Here is a 14,340-nt window from a genome sequence, read left to right as displayed (position 1 = left end):
TAGCTACCCGGAGCTATCGTTAGCCTTTGGCTAAAAACAACAATTGAGAACAATACCTTCGTGCAGCTGCAGATGTAGTAGTTTCTGGTCATTTTGGAGGGAATCGATTGGTTGTGTGTGTGGTCCTCCACAAAGTTTGATCCAGCACAGACATTTTTTGAAGTTGTTTGAGGGTTTAAGGAAGGGAATAAACCGGTCAATGTCTCTCTCGTGTCTCCTTTACACAAGCCGTGGCTACAACGTTTAACAATTTTATTGATTTTTTTTCTTGGTTTTGAACAACCACGTAATGCGATACCGGGAGCGGGATTGCTTTTGTTTGTCTGCAGCAAAACGCACGTGTCGTCGCAGACATGATGTCTTGTGTCTTTATTGGTTTAGTAGGTCATGTGGGCGTGGTTTACGGTAAGGTCAATTAAGGATAGCATGCAACCACTGAGTTCTCAACCGGTCTCACCCTGGGACCCGCATTTTTCCATGGTCATTACCTCATGATTTCTAAAAGTAATGTTAAGTAATGTTAAACTGTCTTTAGCTTTTTGTAGCATGTGCTTCATAATATGATGTACTTTTGTACAAGATGCTTGAAAACACTAACTCCATTATGAAATGGTCATCTGAGCTGAATATTTACTTTGGCTGGAAACATGAGATCAGAGAACGACGGAAAGGCAAAAACGCATGCAATCATCGGTGGAATCAAAGGCCAGTTTAGCTCGGTAGATATGTTGACTTGTGGCTAGGTGTGTGCGTGTGCGTGTCTGAGTGTGCGTGTGTCCGGCAGGCTGCTGGCAGGCCACACAAAAACAGAGCTCCTGTTTTTAGGAGCCAAGCTGACTCATGCCACCTTGAGCAAACAGGGAGAACAGACCTTAGCCTTGTCCACATGCACACGCTAACACACGCACACATGCACGTTTTTTTGTGCATCTCAAATTGACTTTGATAGCAAGACTCTACTGCATACCACAATTCTAACATAACATAAAACTGTGCAAGAAAAAAAAAAAAGTCAATTTTAGTGAAACCGCCCAACAACACTCCTTTGTTTCTCCACAGCCAGTAAACGTGGGTGAGGGATTTATTATTATTATTATTATTATTCATCCATTTTCTTGACCGCTTATTCCTCACAAGGGTCGCGGGGGCTGCTGGCGCCTATCTCAGCTGGCTCTGGGCAGTAGGCGGGGGACACCCTGGACTGGTTGCCAACCAATCGCAGGGCACACAGAGACGAACAACCATCCACACTCACACGCACACCTAGGGACAATTCGGAGCGCCCAATTAACCTGCCATGCATGTCTTTGGAATGTGGGAGGAGACCGGAGTACCCGGAGAAGACCCACGCGGGCACGGGGAGAACATGCAAACTCCACCCAGGAAGGTCCGAGCCTGGACTCGAACCGGAGACCTCAGAACTGGGAAGCGGACGTGCTAACCACTCGACTACCATGCCACCCTATTATTATTATTAATAATTATTATTATTATTATTATTATTATTATTATTATTATTATTATTATTGTTGTTGTTGTTATTATTATTATTATTATTATAGTAGTGATGGCACAGTACATAAAGTTGAAGCCCTAAAAACAGACAAAGAATGGGATCGATGGGGGTGGTGGCCCTTTGGGAAGGCACAGGAAGGGGCGCCCTGTCCACATAAATACTCACTTCCTGTCCCGTGTCTGACCAAGCGCCTGTGACGATCGTATATGTGTGTGCGTGAACGCACGCCTCAGCGGAAACACACAGCTGCATGGTGGCGGTCACACTTCAAAAGGACATTGTCCAAGTGACCTAAATGCATGACCTGCAACTCAGCGAGGGAGCGGGCGGGCAGCGTGAGTCGCGCTAATGGCCCCGACACTATTTGGGTCCGAACGCTGCCTTGTTACCATGACGACCTCCAAAACCATTTCCTGCCTGTACCTTTCATTGGTGTGCTTGCCTACCTGCTTTAGCGTGCGGACCTCGGAGGAGTCAAACAGCAACACCACATGAGAAGTCATTCGGATGAGGAAAATAAACCTGAAATCAAACAGAATGTTCAATTTACAATGTATATGAATACTTTTTCCAACATGGTGTAATGAGAAGTGCAATGTTTTTATTCACAAAGACTTGTCATGGATCAGTTTACGTCAACAAATAAAATATCCAATATCATGAACATGGCAGCTGCAATTAAAATCAACATCATAATTTTGTTTTGTTTTCTAAAATTTCTCAGCTAAACTTGCTATGGAAACGAGGTTTTGTTCAGTCACTAAAACAAGCTCTCGTGCAATTTCTCTGCGGTTTGCATGATCAAGCAATCACACCACAACTCTTTTGCAAGTGGCCCGAGACCACTGGAAGTGTTGGGGCTCGGTTCATTTTAGCATCTCAAATTTTGGCTCAAAATGTGACTGTGCATTAATTAAAAAAAAAATTGTAAATTGGGGCACTCATGTGAAAGTACCACTGTATTATTTTAGAAGCACTTCATAACATTTGTAGACCTGGACCTAAAGCGAAATGTGTCATGTATTATTTTGTATTTTGGTCCAGACCAGAGAACGCATCCTAAGACTGAACGCCAATCAGCTGTTGCTTTTGTTCCTCTACACTGAAAAAAAAATTATTGAACTGAAAAAAAAAAAAGCTGAAGCAAATCCTTGAATCATTCTTTCAGTTGTTTTTCAAAACAAAACAAAAATGAAATAATGACTTGTTTTTTCATCCTTCCAAAAAACTAAATGAAACATTGAACATGCAATACAAAATATAAAATAAAAGTGAAAGAAAATAAAAGCCTAAAAGTAAATGAATTACCAGCTAAGTCAGAATTCACATGTTGAAAGAGTAGGAAGAAGTACAAGAACTTATCCCCGTTAACTTCTATCATGATACTGTAGTATAATATAAGTTCCGGTTTTGTGCACAACAGGAAACCGAAACAAAGAGATTATGGGCGATTTGGACATTTCATTCAAGTCTATTTTTTTTGTGTAATTTTCATCTGCCACAAGATGCGTGAACCGGAAGTAAACTTAAACTGGAAGTGAGCCTCAACATTACTCGTAGGAACTTGGTTTATTCCTTTTGAGGACAATTGTAAAAAAAATCGAAACTTACTGAATTTGTAAGCAATTTTGTGTAATTTGTTACAAACGTCAGACATGTAGCTATGATACAAAAATAATGTGCGCTGAAAATGTTTCTATACTTTTAAGGAAAAATATTCTTTAATTAAGTAGGTTTAATGCGATCAGGATTTTTTGTTCGATCACTGATCGGTGATGAAAGAGTTTGTAAAAAAAATAAAATAAAATTTTTTTTTTTTAAAAAGATAACCGATAACCTATTCGACTAATATAGTCGAGTATAGAGTAATATATCCATTTTTAAAAAAAAGTATTTAATTGTATTTATTTATTTACAGTTGACCATCACCATTCACGTGGGATAGGAACTGGCCTGGCCATGTATAATTTAACATTAAATGCATGGGGAAATAAATAAATAATTAAACCCTCAAAATTCTTCAACAAGATGCTGATAAACATTAAATAGTCAATGTTCAACCAATGCTTCAATTTTTCAGCATTTGCAACATGTGAGTGAACTGTACGACCTCGGTAAGTTTTCAACTTGATGAGTGAACGCCGTTGCTCCATTATCACGCTGATGAAGCTCATATACAGGCCACGGCTATCTTTGTGTCGTATCTGTGTCAGGGCAGGTGGGAATGAGTCTGTTTCTCCATGGTAGCATGCTGCGCGTCTCCTAGGACCATTCCGTCAGATGGAGGGGTGTCACCCAAGATTGCTGCGGCCGACGTCCCAGCAGACAAGTGGATGATGTCCTTTCATACGCCGCGGTCTGCGGATAATGGCTGCCAAGCGACCGAAGCATTGTATGAGGTGAAGTAGAATAATTGGCGTAACACAGACGGCCTTGTCTCGTCATCTTCTGATTCTTGGCCGGTGCGCTCAAGTCACTGTAGCGTGTAGCTCATTTCACACTGTGGTTCTTTCTCCCCTATCCAGACCTGTTAGCTGCCAGATTGAGTTGGAAAAAAAAACAGGATCCAATATTTTCCCAGATGTGATGAGAAGTTGTACGATTGGATATCTTTGTCTATACTGTTTGCAATTGCGTTGGTTCAGCTTCAGCTCAAACAGAAAACTACAAATGTGCTGAATGCTTTATGGCATACGTCACTTCCCCTTTTCGTTACAAAGACGGAAGTCCATTTGAATGTCAAATCACGATTACTGCTTTCCTGGCAGAAGCTGCAAAACAACTGAAAAGTTTTGTCCGTGGAGACAAAAAAGAAAAAAGGAAGCTGCCCAGATCAAAGGACAGTCAAGGATCAACATTGGCCCGGATTTCACTTGCTGGCGCGAGCTGGAAAAACGACACAATGCGCCTCATATGAAATGCGGTCTTCCTTCAGACATAACAATACCGCTTTTGTCCACATTGTGCCGCCATAATCAGCGTAAACTGAAAGTTCCTTAGTGTTTCTCTAACAACAATGTTTATATTGTTGTTGTTTTTTATCGGTGTGTTGTTCATAAATACAGTAACTAAAGAAATAAATGACAACTCAATTATGCAGACATAAAGTTAGCAAGCAAATTAATGAGCAATGACTCAGCCTTTTTGAAAACCGCTAACGCTAATACTAGCTCACGCTAATAACCACTACGAGGAAGTGTTTTTTCATTCATCTACAGAGACCAACATTTCTCTTCTAGTTTGAGGGAATCTTCATCAAAACAAAAGCTTCATCAAAACAGTCACTTCTTTTGCCACATTGACTATCTTTAGTGTCTCTTTTTTCTTCACAAAAGTAGATACAGATTGGTAGATTTCGCCAAACCAAACTGTTGCCAAATCACAAACACAAACACCATTGTTATGTTTAGTCTTTTAATAGTATTCATTTCCCCCCAAAAATGATTTATTTAACCATTATTAATCCAGCTAAAGCAACTGAAAAAGGATTCACATTTTGCAGTGTTGACATTTTAAAACACAGCAAAAATAAAAGCCATTATGATTAGTAGAGCTCGGACTCGCACCAAAATGGTGCACTTGCTTTTCAAGATAATGTCAGCGTTAGCTTCATACTAACTAGCACTAAACTACTTCGTCCCTCAGGTAAAATGTCCAACTTTACAAACTCACTTTTTCTTTGTTGTTAGGATGGCATAAGAGGCCATCAGCGAGGTGTTGATACACTACCTAGCAAGGCTTTTTAACGCGCATTAGCCGGCCAAATATCCCCATACAACATAGATGTTAGTGTGAATCCGCAAATTCTGATTCACAATTTGTTTTCAACGGCTAGTTCGCAATTCAATTTGAGTCACCAACAATTCGTGCACAGCTCTAATGATTGAGTTTCCCTATAACAATATCACCAGCAGTTTTCAATTTCATGGACTGATAATTTAAGATCCCGCAATGTGTAATGCAGCTAACCTGATTTCTGTTGGTCGGTACCTGAGCTCTGAGCGACTGTGATGGCATTTTCAATTGAAACGACAGCAAGTGGCAAAATGGCCACCCTCTGTAAAGAAAACCCTTGGGTTGACTTCCTCTGTAAGAGTTTTTTTTTTTCTTAAATATGCTAATATGCAAATAAATGCATAAATAAATGATGATTATTATATGAATACATGTTTGATTAAATTCAAATTCAGGTTCAATGAAAAGTAGCACTATTCTTTAAGAATATACTACATGCAATTCTACCAAAATGTTGACCTATCATTTTTTTATAATATGAATATTTAAATTTTTTTTTTTAAAAATCACCATAAAAGTAAAAGCTGTAGGTTCTTTCGCTGGAAAGCACTGAGGATGATAACGACTCCCCACCTGTCATTGTTCTTAAGTGTGCACAGAGGAGCAACGTCAGCTGCTTCATGCATGAGGACATTATGCAGGCCTGAAAGGCACATAGCTCAATTACACAGCTCCACTACTCATGTACTACTAACCACAGATTGACTGGTCGGATGGAGATATTTAAAAGTGTTCAGACACACCCGCGCATGCACTTTGCCTTCGCACATCAAGACTTCGGTTCAACCTGTCTGCATCTTTGTCGTGCCGTGCGAGTATTTCTCTGTGTGTGCGCTCCCTCTGTTTGGCCGCGCAGTGGCCAGTGCTGACCCGCTAAGGAGAAGAGAGGAAGCGCGGGAGAGTGGGCAAAGCCAATTAAAAGAAAGATCACTTGTGTGTCTGCTGTAGTGTCTGTAAGAGACTCTCACGGTTAACCTTTCCAGCTGGTGGAGTGAACAAACGAGTGAGAGGATGGAGAGGGAAGGCGGCTGGGGAGATCGGGCGTTTCGACTTTAATGGTCCCTCAGTGTTGGAGTGAGGCGGCTTAATTTGCCTCCCTTCTTGTGGTGCTGCGAGGCTTTTTGCTTCTGTCAGGGTACTATTCTGCAAAAAACTTACGCATGAATAATAGAGGCCACATCTTGGATGTTGTGTGTGTGTGCGTGTCATCTGAAAAACGGTATAGGCGAGACAGATAGTCAGAGAGAAAACGGCTTTCTTTTGCAGTTGGCTAATTTCATTCTAAACTTTACCTGTTAGATGACACAGTGCTGACATTTCGGTGGGGGGATGACGTCAAATGGCGAGGCGCTTGTGTGTGTGTGCGTTACGTGCCATGCATCAGAGCAGGCTAAGACAACACAAATTGGGCTAAATTAATGGCTGTGTGCGAATGTGCGTGCATGTGATTGCGGGGGCAGGGTGGCGGCTGACAGTGTGTGGCGGCATAAATTGGGGTTAGATTAATGCAATGCAGATCTGCCTCCGTGCTCTGACCCTCATCAGGGCAGAGATGAGCTTTGTGTCTCAATTAACCTTGGCAGAACGCGCATGCATACAAATACACGCGCGCACGGACACGCATACACACATCAAGATGCTGCATTTAAGACAGTACAGTACAAATGAAGCGCATTGGAAGATACAATCAAGTAAGATCTTGACGGGGCAAACTTTCCGTTCAGCAAAAACTCCAAAAAGTGCGTGCACTTCTAAGGCAGCTTGGGAACTGATAACGTAGTATTCTCTCTCCATTTTAGATTATTGATGCTGATAATTAATCTGGGATGGTCCAACCTGGATGCGGTCGACATATGGAGTTTGTGTGTTCTCCCTCTGCTTGCCTAGGTTCCTCCCACATTTCAAAAACATCCATGTTCGGTCTATTGAAGACTTTAAATTGTATTTAGGTGTGAATATGAGTGTGGCCGGTTGTTTGTTTATATATCCCTGGGATAGGCTGGCTAACAGTCCAAACAAGCTCACTTCTTGCCCAAAGTCAACTGGGATATGTTACATCTTACCGGTGACCTGAATGAATAGCCAATCAAATTGATTTGATTATTTAATATCTCATTGTGGACATCTATGGTGTGTTTTAGTAGGCTACAATCAAAAGCATTGCTTCTCCCAGTGGTAAAAATTGGTATTACACCAAATCAATTAAATGGTGATACATCTGTCCATCCATCCATTTTCTGAGCCGCGGGGGTGCTGGAGCCTATCCCAGCTGGCTTCAGGCAGTAGGCAGGGTACATCCTGAACTGGTTGCCAGCCAATTGCAGGGCGCATATAGACGAACAAACACTCACAAGCACACCTACGGACAATTTAGAGCGCTCAATTAACCTGCCAAGCATGTCTTTGTAATGTGGGAGGAAACCGGAGTACCTGGAGAAAACCCATGCAAGTATGAGGGGAACATGCAAACTCCGCCCAGGGAGGCCGAAGCCCGGACTCGATCTCACGTCCTCTGCACTGGGAGGCGGATGTGCTAACCAGTCATCCACCATGCCACCCTATGGTGATACATGTGCACTAACGACTTTTTTTTTTTTAGAAAACAAGTCGCCTATCAATTATCCCATCAATTAATTCACTGATCGCCCCGCTCTCCTTTTTTTTTTTTTTTTAAATCCACTAAGGTTGAACTTGAGTTGAATTTTGTGGATATGAATACTCATTGTTCCTTATCTTCTGCACATATTACACAAACACCAACAAAATTAGCCAATGCTAAACGATTAAAAATCGCGATTAGAATTAGCCCTGAATAAACTCGAATCACTTGCTGTACTTTTCCTGAAAAATCACTTCATAGTCCAACATAATGAAAAATCCAATTTGATCACAATATTAATAAACTTAAATCGCGCTTCATCCTCATCATATGTTTACGAAGCCTGATGTATTCGCTTGTCTCGTTCAAACATATTGAGTGGTCAAATCCTACAATGGCCATTGATGCAGCATACTAACGGTACCGCACATGCACAGAAAGGTTTTTCAAATAACTTACGTTATGCTCCAAGATCCTATACTCACCCCCCTAGTTCCATTCCATCCCATTCAAATCCATATTATTATTATTTGTATTATCCAGATTTAATGAGAGTACTTGCGTACTTTGTCTATTTCCACACCGGCTAAAAGCAGTGGCAGTGCTCCAGGTCACACATAGATTGCCACATCCTATTCACACAGAGATGTTTCCATGTGAGATGCAAGATGTGCTACATTTAAAGGTGAATGAGAGGAGCTGCTTAAGATTACCGGCAAATGGCATTGGCTGTGTTCACACCCACAACGGCGCAGCACCCTTTTTTAAATTAAATTATAAATTACCAACATGTCCGATTTGTACTGGTCACAAAAATAGAGCCCTATATCACCACAATTTAATCAACATGTATAAAGTATCTATAAAGAAATCTCTGAGTTAACTTTAGAGGGGCTTTAGTCATAAAATAAACATAAAATGTAAATCATGGACACACACCCCAAAAAATCAGGAAAAACGAAATGTGATAATAGTTTAATGGTACACATAAATTCACTACTACATCGATCTTAGTCTTTTCAGCAATTATTTTCAAACATATATAATATCTTAATCTAAAACTCTATGATGAATTTCACTTTACATGCTCCCTGAGGGAGACAAGTGTGGCAAATGGTCACGGATGTTTAAACGCGTGTTTGCATTCATCTGTGAGCTTGTGTGGCTGGCCTGCTGACTGGCCCAGCTGTTTGGCTAATTAACACGAGTCTCATCTAGGTGATTAAATAATCAAGTAATTAATTCATTAAGCGCGGGCCTCTTATGATCTTGTAGCACACAGCTTGTCAGTGTGAGAAGAGGGCGGCAGAACAGACTGCTGACACACGAGAGACTTTGAATAAGACGGGACACTCGTACGCATTTGATCCATCATTCCCAATTGTCTTGGGCCTTAAATGGCTTCATCGACCCGATTAAACAAGGGAGCTCTTGCACTATAAAATGATCATAACTCCAAAACCCCAATGGTGGGCCTCTGTATTTATATGTTTCATTATCTGAGAGGGCAGATGGAATTAAAAGTGCAGCGGGAGGAAAACTTGTGGGATTGTGTTTGGAGCAGTGAGAGTAAGACCCTCACATTGTTCTGCATTAATCTCGAAAGGCCAGAGAGGCGAATCAGCCAGTACGCTGTTGAGGTTAAAGACAGAGCTCGGTTTAGGGTTAGTGTTTCCCAACCTTAACTGAGCCAAAGTACATATTTTACATGATAAATTATAGGTTTAAGGGTGGGTTATGGTTGGGTCAGGTTGGGATTAGGTTTATCTGGGCATGATGGGTTGTGTAAACTTGGTTAGGAATATGAGGTTTGGCTGAATGAGGGTCGTTAGGGCGTGGTTAGAGTTAGTATTAATAGTGGGTAGCGGGTTAGGATTACCATATTTTCCGCACTATAAGGTGCACCTAAAAGCCTTTAATTTTTTCAAAAGCTGACCATGCGCCTTATAATCCAGTGCGCCTTATATATGGATCACTATTGAGCCACCACAGGTCTTGTTGTCAAGACTCTATCGGTGACCCTGCACGATCGGTGACGCGCATGCGCAGAAGATCCCGCCATCTTGGATCGCTAGCTAATACTAATAGTTTACATCAGAAAATAATAAAACAGCTGTTTATTCATTTTGGGAGTGAATGGAGTTGTCAGAAAGCTGGTTTGTAATCTATTAATAAAGTTTGACTGACCTATCTGACTGTTTTGTTGACATTCCCTTTAGCGCAGCACCATCTAATGGATGCATAACGTAATCCCAGCGTCTACTGTAGCGCCATATATATGGAAAAAGTTTTAAAATATGTCATTCATTGAAGGTGCGCCTAATAGTGCGGAAAATACGGTAGGTTGAAAGGGTTCAGGGTGAATGTAGGGTTATAGAGTTTTAGAGTATAAGGGCTACATTGGGTTAGATATGGGGTTGAGAGTTTGCGTTCAGATTAGGATTAAACAAAGGTACTATACCTGACACGATTAAGAAATTATTCCAAAAACAGCATCATGAGATGTTATATTATCTATACACATTTATTACAAGTAGAACGTTATTAGAAAGAAAAAGAGTTTATCTGAGAAGGAAGAAGACACGGCCGACTTGAGCCGCCATGTACGGTACCTATAATAAGTCAACACACCCCAGTTCAAATACTGGCTTTTCAGAGTATTAAAAGTGCGACCAAGATAAATTCTTGCTAAGCTTTTTCCATATTTTTCAAGTGGGGATATAAAAATAAACAATTTCGATAGTGATTGCACAAGTGCACAGGCCCTCATAATAATAATGCCAAATATCAGGAAAAGTATCGCCTTGAAGGGCATGTATCGGGATACATATCGTATCATGACACACATATCATGAAGTTCTGTGGCTGTGTTCAGAATTAACCAATCACATTGAAACTCATGGGAGTCAGCACACACCTGCCACCATTAAAAGTGCCTCTGATTAACACCAAATCAAGTTCATTTTTTCTAGTAGGCTCTTCCTGAGATTGGTGTTTTGTTTTCTTACAGAAGATTTTGTGCTAACACTGACTAATTCCCTTCACCTTGACTAAAGCTCCAGTTCCATTGAAGAAAAACATACAGCCTCGTTGTCTCTCATCTTTTCATCAATTTTTGGAGGCACATCTATGTTTTGTTGTTCACTTGTGCCATATTTTAGCATGGTTCTATGTCTTGGAAATTCTTTTGTCCCATTTCTGTGGAAACTCTGCAGACCATGGCATGTAATGTAATTTGTTTGAATGCGATTGTTGAACTCTTAACACAGCTACATCCCCAATTATAAGAGGGTGTGCACACTTGTGCTACCACATTATCACGGTTGATTATATTCACTCCCCTCCAGAAAATATTTCAGTATTTTTTTGTTTTGTTTTTGTGTTGTCACATTAACAGTAGAATTTTTTTTTGAATTATTTTCCTTGGTCTTTTTTTGTTTTGTTTTTTTTGTTTTAGTTTTGATATCGCAAAAACCTGGTATTGGAACAGGGGTGTGTAGACTTTTCATATCCATTACACGCACAGATAGAGAAACAGACACACACGCAAAAGCCCAGCCTTCCGCAGCCCTCATTTTAAACACTCCTTTAGCCATAATCATTTTCATATAATTCACTTTCATACAATTCCTTCTCCTAATCATTATCAGGCCCACTAACGTCTTAATGACTTCATAAATTTAAGCTATAAAAAGTAATGGAGAAAGACAAATGAGATAATTAGGAATAAATCTTAGTGGAAAGCCATTTATCAAAACACGGAGCGGCCCCGGAATATTCCCCACCATTAGGCGCTGCTGTAATTAACACGGGCTCTCAGTTATGAAGGAAACCTGGTAGCAGAGATATTAAGATCCAAAAGCCTCACTGTTATTAAATTGACCGATGAATCTGCGACGTATTATATGATGTGGATTATTAGGATCCTTTTTAATTAAAAAGAGCGTTAAGTTTTTTTTTATATATATATTTAAATTTTTAACGCTTTAATGGTGGCTTGAACTCATCTCTCTGTGGTTATGGGCCAATGAGATGGAGAGAGCTAAAGAAATAAAAAAAAATAAAAAAGAGTGAGTGTGAATATGTGCGGGTGTGAGATATTTCCCTTTTTTTTGCTGAAGACTATTGTAAGTACATGAGAGGAAACGGTATTCTAATTTAGACATCAAATGCATACACCGAGCAAACATTATTAATTCTTATGATGGTTTAAAGTGTAAAATGTGATGTAATGCTTTGCTCTGATTAGTAAAAGTCACATTCAGCATTTTAGATTTTTCATTATTATAAGTATACTGTACTTCCCACACACCCACGTCTTCTCCTTTGTCCTCCAAGAACAGAAAGCCTCCGCGCTCCTAAAAGGATGTCATCAAAAAGTCCGAGATTTTCCATTTTATTTCCTGACCTTCAATCTGGTTCTGGTTGAGCTACAATGGCCGCCTTTAAGACTCATCAGATCTCCATTGATGTTCATTTTCATCTGTTCAAATTGCGACTTACTCCAGAATGATAATAAGAATGTGCTGTACTTGAGAGAATAAAACACGTTCGCTGTGTTGAGCCCATTCAAAATGAAGTTAAGTTATAAATATATGAGGCTCTCTATATGATATTGCTTTTTTTTTTCCTTCTGGTATTCTAAATGCATGAATGTTGACATTTCTAAAGGATCGTGTTGAAGCGCTCGGAAGGAGAAGACGCTTGAGGAGTAAGTACAGTAAATGCAAATGATCCTCATCGAAATGACATGCAACCTCCAATCGCTGACCAATTAATGACCTTGGGGGGCATCTTGTGACACATCAGCTGCACTAATTTATACTTGACAGCTCCCCTGGTGCGTGGCGTGCCGTATGTATGTGTGCATATGAGTGTGTAACAGTTGAGCTCATTACCATGGAAACGCAGTTTGCAGATGTGTGGGCGTTTGTCACTGGGCCCTCGTCACAACATGCTACTAGTGTGTTCTTAATTCCATAATCACTCTCTACGTTTTGTTTCTGGGTTTACGTGTTCATCCCTGAGTGCACTTTTGTCCATAGTGCACACGCTTTTAGAACTTATCTGTCACTCTCGGTGCAATGCGCATTTGTGTGTGTTTTCGGATTCATCCGCCAGCAGCTCTTGTTAGGCCATTAATTGAAAAAGAGTAATTAATCCTGAGAGGGAGGCAGCAATACTGGACCGAGGCCCGTGAGAGAAGCACACTTGTGTCGGTTTAATGTGACTCAATACTGCCCCCTGTTGATGCTTTGCTAGGAATCAAGTGATCATCCCGCAGCACCTACAATGGCACTGAAACCTTATTTCATTTTTTCATTGCACAAAACAGCAATTAGATGTTTTATATTCAGTAAATTATATGAAATATATTATGATAATGCTGCGCATGGAATGAATTTCATTTTAGTTTGCTCGCTCCCTTTCAGAGAGAGATTATGCAAAATGAAAAAAGGAATTCACAAGCATATAAGTATTAAATATATAGTATTATTACAGATACATATCCGCAATTAAATTGGCATGCAGAGTTCAGTTTGAACTTACTGACAATTGGTGAAATCTTGCCTCGTCACCTAGGATCGGATCCAGGTCTCTGGAATCTTGGAACGTATAAGTACTATAGAAAATGCATGGATAGATAAATGGAGATAATTACATATTGCCGATAACAACAATCAATTCAAATCAGTTTAAATGTATGCCACTTGTATTTTTAGCACTATAATGAGAACGTATATGTAGCAACAGTACGCCGTATCTTTTAATTCCATATTCATATATAATTTCCCTCGTGCATTAAAGCGATAAAGCGATACTTTACTTATTTAGCCATTTTTGGCAGTCAAACATGAATATTTTTCCTATAATAAATTTGATATTTTCATTATTTTTCATGTACAATTAGTACCTTTAAAAACACATTCTGCAACTTGCTGTCAACTGAAAATGATTCACAAGGGCTCAGGTAACCAATCACAGCTCAGCTTGTAATGTCACATGACCAAACCTAGAAAATGTCATTTTCAGTCGACAGCAAGTTGCACAATGTGTTTTTAAAGCTACTAATTGTACATAAAAATAATGAAAGTATCAAATTAATTATAGACAAAATATTACATTTTTTATTGCCATAACGGACTAAATAAGTGAAGTATCCCTTTAATAAAATAATGAGGAATTTGTCTTCAGAGTCACAACCCGTTGAAGAAACAGGAATAATAACAATGACCAACAGAGGGACACATAACAGGAAGTCTGGCGATTCGCTAATTAGTGCCCCAAATTTCTTCGAAAGTGAAACTTAAAAAACCTATTAAACTTATAAAACCTGGTCTTATTATTATCCAAAACCTGTTATTATTATTATTATTATTATTATTATAACAACACACAATGATGACCCCATTGCTTATTTGTGTGATTT

Source organism: Festucalex cinctus, chromosome 8 (assembly GCF_051991245.1).
Source record: "Festucalex cinctus isolate MCC-2025b chromosome 8, RoL_Fcin_1.0, whole genome shotgun sequence".
Classification (NCBI taxonomy): Eukaryota; Metazoa; Chordata; class Actinopteri; order Syngnathiformes; family Syngnathidae; genus Festucalex; species Festucalex cinctus.
This window is presented reverse-complemented; position numbering follows the sequence as displayed.